At 42.0% G+C, this 6,972-nt stretch overlaps 2 long non-coding RNA genes across 2 annotated transcripts; both read left to right on the forward strand.

Annotated features, from left to right (window-relative positions):
- The first annotated feature begins 2,242 nt into the window (after nt 1–2,242).
- LOC126409022 (uncharacterized) lies at nt 2,243–2,641 on the forward strand. The gene is made up of 3 exons (XR_007571990.1): nt 2,243–2,314; nt 2,396–2,458; nt 2,590–2,641. It is a non-coding gene; the product is annotated as an uncharacterized LOC126409022 (long non-coding RNA).
- Nucleotides 2,642–2,946: 305 nt separating this feature from the next.
- LOC126409020 (uncharacterized) lies at nt 2,947–6,320 on the forward strand. Its single transcript, XR_007571988.1, has 4 exons — nt 2,947–2,991; nt 6,044–6,103; nt 6,179–6,223; nt 6,294–6,320. It is a non-coding gene; the product is annotated as an uncharacterized LOC126409020 (long non-coding RNA).
- Nucleotides 6,321–6,972: the final 652 nt, after the last annotated feature.

Raw genomic sequence — 6,972 nt, forward strand, 5'->3', positions numbered from 1 at the left:
AATACAAACATCTCCAAAACAATGGGTTAATTTATAAAGGCCAAACCTACAATGTCCATGTTAAAGCTCTCGTCTGTGATGCACCAGCAAGGGCCTATCTAAAATGTATAAAGGGCCATAATTCCTATGAGGGCTGTGAAAGATGTACAGTCAGAGGTGCTCAAGTTGAAAGAAGAATGGTTTTCAATGACCTTGAAAGCACCCCTAGAACAGATGAGGCCTTTTCTAGGATGGACTATGCCAACCACCAAACTAGTCTCAGTCCTCTCATTGCTGCTGGGATTCCATGTGTTAGCTCATGTGCATTAGACTACATGCATATGGTCATCTTGGGAGTGGTGAGGCGCATGTTAAGTTACATGACCCGTGGCCCCAAGATTTGCCGTATATCTTTTAGGCAAAAGGAAGAAATATCCCAAAAGCTGATAGCTTTGAGAGGGAAGATGCCGAGTGAATTCGTTCGTCAACCCCGGGGGTTGCATGATCTCGACAGGTGGAAGGCCACTGAGCTGAGGCAGTTTTTGTTGTATACAGGGCCTGTGGTTTTAAAGAATGTGGTGTCCCCTGACATGTATAAACATTTCTTGAGCCTGACAGTAGCAATGTCAATGATGCTCGAGTCAGATGAGAGGCATCGCAATGCGTACCTGCAATATGCTCAGGACTTATTAAAACACTTTGTCCAGTGCAGTGCTGCCCTGTATGGCAAGACCTTTCCGGTGTACAACGTACACGGACTCATTCATCTTCATGAAGATGTCAGGCACTTTAAGACTTCATTAAATGAAATCTCCTGTTTTCCTTTTGAAAACTATCTTCAAGAAATCAAAAAACATGTGAGGAGTGGGAGAAGTCCTTTAGAACAAGTCACCAGGCGTTTGTCTGAAATCGAACATTCACAGTCAGACACAAGCAAAAGGCAGAAGAAAGTATTTATTTCAGTCAAGGAAAGGGACAGTTGCTTTCTGTTGAGAGATGAAAGCTTTGCTTTCATCAGGCAAAAAAATGCAGATGGGACATTATTGTGTGACATTCTGCATCAGCGCCACACATCACCACTATTTCAAACACCGTGCAGCTCAAAACTTATCGACATAGTGTGCACAAGAGATCCCCGGCCAGGAACAATGAAAAATGGAACACTGGCGGAAGCTGATTTGTACTGCAAGGTGGCTTGCCTCCCGCAAGAGACTGGAGGTTATGTCTTGATACCCCTTCGCCATGATCTGGAACCTCAAGGATAAAAGGTTTTTTTTCTTTGTACATAACTAGTTTTCTTAATTGTCTGCCTTCATCATCATCTGTCTTCTCTGGCACATGCCCCCCTTGCTGCCAACGCTTCACCATAAGGTTGAGAACCACTGTCATGACCTTTTTGCCTGGGCTTACACTCTAATAGTGCTTTCTGATCTTGTCCCCTAACATCACTTCTAATTATTTTGTTTCAACTCCACCAGCATCAACCTGACCTAACTTTCCAATAACTATTAGGATTCACCTGGTGATGATACTTGATCCATGTAGTTCTTGATGTTGCACTGGGAATGTGTTGAGTAATGTATATCCTGTTTTTCTCAGGTCATGTATGCCAAGGCTGTTTGGGTGGAGGAGGGTAGGGAGACCGAGGGCACAGTCCCTGTTAATTGGGTGGACCGGGAGAAGGGAGTTGTCATGTGGCCAAAAAACAAAGCCACCAAAGCTTTTAAATTGAAAGAAGACCCCCAGGAGGACTGGCTGACATTCAAGCTGATAAAAATCAAGATGACCTCAGGCATGTTTTGTTTTTGGATCTTTTATCAATTAATCAAGTTAAACTATTTAAGTGAAGTTGATTAACCATTGAAATTTGTGACTTTTAGAAAAACTTCGGGAGTGTGAACAATACACCCTCACAAGCCATGCAGAGGAGGAGGATGAGGAGGAGGAGGTCATGAGAGGAAGGAGGAAGCCCTCAAAAAGAAAATTTGAAGACTTTGTCCAGTTAGGTATGTTTCTCAAGCAATGACAAAATGTATTTGTAATGTGTTCCTGCCGACTGGGCCCCAACTGGTAGACCATGTTTTCATTTCATGTCCTTGTGTACTTTCACAGCATCTGATGAAGACGGGGAGGAGAGCAGGATGGATAATTTAGTTCTATATTTTTTATTTCAATGTCATAAATAACATTCAAATGTTAGGTGTAGGCTATGTGTGTTTTTTGGAATATTTCATAGACAAATGTTTTTTAATATTTACTTTAAATCTAATCCCCATAGATGACAAGATGCCGTCGTTTCCAACTGCACCCACCAAAATAATTGCGAAAAAACATGGTCAGTATGATCAATTAATGAAACGATGATTAGGTATACACAACACCAATTACAGGCTAAATTAATTAATAATTCCTGCAGGTTCTAAAAACCAGGCCACTGTTACTCAAATGGAGCCTTCGAATTCAGAGGAGTCCACCCCTGGTGAGTAAACTTCTTCCCTTTGCCTCCACAAAATGGGTGAAAGTGGCAAACACTGACTGTGAAATAAGTTTGGCACTGACCTCCTGTGTAACCATGTAAATTTAATGATCAGGTGGGTCTGTAAATTTCAGATTCTGAACATCCTGCCAAATCCCCTACAGACGTTGGTCCAGAGGAGATGTCGTTCCTGGTGAGTAAAAACCTCTTTCCTTTTACCTCCACAAAGTTAGAGGCCATTCTGGTTAAATTGTCAGACACTGCTTGTAAATTTTGCCATGACCTCTTGTGTACCCATGTGAAGATGACAGTTCAGAAAGTGGACATCGTGACCTTTTGAGCATCACTGAGGACCTTGCGGACATCTTTTCTCATGAATTTGAGCAAAGTACACCCAGTGAGTATGCATTACTTTATATAAATACATCTTCTTTCCCTTTAAATATGTTTTTAATATTTGACTATTCTGTCATCAGGATCCTCTCAACAAGAAAACCCTTTGCCACTGCCTAGGCTGAGCCGAACGTCTACCCCCAGTAAGTATCAGGCATGCTAATCCCTCACCTTTTGGTGAATTTCGCCGTTGTGAAATCAAAAAGGTCATCCACATGATTGTGTAGAACCGACAACAAAATATTTTGTCATATTTGTGTGTGTGTGTGTGTGTGTGTGTGTGTGTGGGGGGGGGTGTATCTAATAGACACCTTCCTTGACGTCAGGGGGAACCTAATGTTGCGTTCGATTGTACTCGGAGCTCGGACCAGGGCATTCTTTTTGACTGCCTGCGCGTATCACCTCTTCCTAATTAGACGCGATGCGAGCGAAAGCAAGAGTTGCTGGCTGCAGGTCTCCACTGTCAGGTCATTTCCAGTGCAGCCTCCGCTCTCAGAATGCCTCCACTGTCAAGATGGTACAGTGTTTCCTCTACACTCATTTAGGAGTGGCAGCCCGCCACTCCTAAATCCTACCCGCCGCTCCTTCAAATTTCGTTTTTTTTTTTTTTAAATTGCAAATACACCACCGCCGCATCATGTCTCCACCTTCACAGCAGAGTCCTGCACTGCGTCGGGTGTCGCGAGTGCTGAGGCAGATAACTATCTTGCTCAGTATCTACTCTTTGGGGTAGATACATAGACTGTATAAAACAGTAGATACCACCCCCCCTCCCCACCCCCCAACAGAACTAACTGGTGCCATCGACGTTAATTAGCTACTCGCGAGAGCGTGGCATTGAAAGTGGCATCCAGGCATCAGGTCGGAGAGTCAGAGGAGTGTCGTCTTGAAAATAGGGTGCGACTTACTGGAGAAAAGGTAGACTTATTAGACTCGCATTTTAGGTTTTTCCCGACATATAAATTCACCCGCGATTCAGTTTTCACAGCAGCAGAGAAGCTGCATGTGGAGGAGACTTGCTGAGTTTATTAAAACAATCGAAACTAACGTGATGGTGAATGACATCGACTCCAACCAGCTGCACTTATAAGATAATACAACTGTATAAGGAGGCCTTTACATTAAACAGGAGAATCTGTCTCTCTGTCAGAAACTGTCAGATCTTCACAGCAGAGCTAACAGGTGAGGGAGGAGGAGGACAGATTGATCACTAATCAATCGTGGTGGCCATCGTCCTCTCGGACTGATTAAAAAAATAAAAATGCCGAAATTGGTCACAAACTATACCTGAGTGTCCGCACAAATAAAGTCTGTGTGTGTGAAGCGCTGCAGAGTGTAACATCCTGCTGTTCACAGACAGTGTCAGTAGTTTGACAGAGAGACACATAGAGGGTCGTGTCTAGAAGGGAACCCTGGACCCGCGACAGATCGCGCGAGTTTGATTAACAACGGACACAAATCTCGCGAGAGTTTTGCAAATAAAGAGTTACCTTCTAGAAATGACTGAGAAAGTTGCGCAGCTCCAAAAATAGAAAATCATGTCGTTGTGCCGATGATTTTATTGTGACAGGCCGCCATAAATAAAACACTCTTCACTGAGCCACAGATAGTCACTGATCGCTTACCTGCTGTGATGGAAAAAATACTCCATCTTCTATATGTGGTTTCTGCAGACATTACTACCTTTACCTTTGTACTTAAGTAAAAAGTAAAGTAAAACAGTAAATGTACAGTAAAAGTAAAGTTACTGAGTATTTTTACTTTAGCAATTTATACTTGTTTATTTAAGAGGCCTGTCTTATCTTCTCTTTTGTATTTTACCATTGCTCTTAAATAAAGCAAAAGTAATGTAATAGAAAAAATTGCAGAACACGCAATCTGTCTTATCCAATTACTTGATTAATCGCCAGAATAATCGATAGATTATGCTTTAATTTTACTGGTCCGACCCACCTGAGATCAATTTGGGCTGTATGTGGTCCCTGAACCAAAATGAGTTTGACACCCCTGCATTAAGCGATATACACGCCATGATGTAACTGCTGACTGCATTTTCAGATGAGCTTGTTCAAATATTTCTCAAAGAAGAGAAAGACACCTGATGAAGATGACGCTAGTCAGGTATCATTAGCCTTTTTACTGACTCAAATGATGATGGTTAGGTAAAAAATTGTGTTCACACTTGTAAGCAAATGTGATGTGAGTGTAAATTATCTAACGTTAATGTTTTATGTAATCGTATAAGACAAGTAACATTAGACAGGGAGGAGCAGTGGAACAAAGTGAAGGAGAGCGGAGTACAGCAGGGGGAGAGCCAAGAACTTTTCTCGGTTTTTTATAGAACAGTTCTATAAAAAACGAGAAAAATCCGTTGTTCTGAGCCTGGGTGCAAACTTTGCCACTGATTACAGCCCCATCAAGAAATTATTATTTATTGTTTTTTTTTTTTATTATTTTATTGTTGTATTTTTGTTATTATTTTTTATTTTTACATTCAGCCTTTAAAAAGCCATTTCCCATGCCAGCCATTCAATAAAAAGGGGCATTATGCTGGGCATAAAACTAAAATCTGCAGTCAAGTGTCATTTGTTTACGCCGCCACGGCTCCCCGGAGAGCCTGCCCCCGCTGCTGAAAAAAATCCTAGAGGAAACACTGTGGTAAATTAAGGGGGAAAAAAAAGCTTCCGGTGCAGCGCTGCTGTCAGACTGTCGGGATGTTATATACATGTTTATTAAAAAAGAAAAGAGAGAGATAGAGACCTCCACTGACTGGGTCAGGCCCACCGTCCCTCCTCCAAACTACTGCGATTGGTCCAGATCTACACAGTTCTTCACAATATTCTTATACAAAGCTTGCGTGGCTGCAGGCAACTTTGTTAAGTGGCGGCTCAGACTGTGTGAACTGTACACAACAAACAGAAACCTGACCAATCGATCATCGCGCAGACAAAAGAATGGCAGTCCAGCATAGTCAAGCATTGAGTGCTCGGCTATGTTGGCCTGACCGTTCAAATCCATCACAGAAAATACAAAAACTAAGAAAACGATGTAAATAAATAACAAAATGCGTAATGCTGTTTTGAAAAGAACACTGCTATGACAAGAGCCACGGAGATACGCCTATCCCCGCCACTCTGAGTTGACCCCTTTTGTTTAAAATAACAAGTTTTTAATCTAAAATCAATCTGTCATCAGGATCCTCTCGACATCCAAGCCCGGTGCCACTGCCCAGGCACACAGCAAAGTCTACCCCCAGTAAGTATACACTTACTGATTTATTTGGCATGTCTTATGTATGCACTAACTATAACTGCTCTTCCAAACTTCCAGACTTTCCACGGCCAATGGAGCATGGCACCGAGAAGGCAACACCCAGTAAGTGTGCAGCCACTCTGAATTGACACCTTTGTAATAAGTTTTCAATATGAGAATAATCTTTTATCAGGATCCTCTCAACATGCAAGCCCGGTGCCACTGCCCGGAAAAATTCACAAGTCTAATCCCAGTGAGTATACATGGACTGATTATTATTTTTTTTATGTCTTTTCCCGACTTTTCTCGGCTGATGGAGTGTGTTCAAGAAGTAAAACTGCCACCATTTGTAGGAACATTAATATTTAAAATCTTAAACATTCTCTATTTCCAGGCTCAAGCAAGGCACATCAAACCAGGCATGGTCATCGCTCGAGGTACAGTGTCAGGTTATGGCACAGCATATTGTATCAACTAATCTCTGCCATTTGGTCTTCAGATCATATATGTGTAATCTATAGTTTGGGTTAGATTATCTGTGTGTAGGGCTGCTGAAATATCGTTTAAAAGGGAAGCATGTGATTGGCAAAATTTTGGAAACATCAGTAGGGGTTTTTCTTGTTCTGTGTGAAATGCCCTAGGTCCAGAAGCAGATCACCTGGTGGCTCGCGATCGGCCCAGGGGAGACAGCAGCGCAGCGAGAGCTCAAGTAATGGTGAGTTATAAAGGTCCTCTTATCTAAGTGTTTGTTTATCAAAGTTAACAAAGTACTTAACCACGTGCATAATCATAAGAAGTTTGACTCCATTGCACTTTTATACAGTAATTCTGGCAGATGATCCTAAATTTATGAGAAGAAATTAATGCAAAAG

This window comes from Epinephelus moara, chromosome 21 (genome assembly GCF_006386435.1).
Source record: "Epinephelus moara isolate mb chromosome 21, YSFRI_EMoa_1.0, whole genome shotgun sequence".
NCBI classification, from domain to species: domain Eukaryota; kingdom Metazoa; phylum Chordata; class Actinopteri; order Perciformes; family Serranidae; genus Epinephelus; species Epinephelus moara.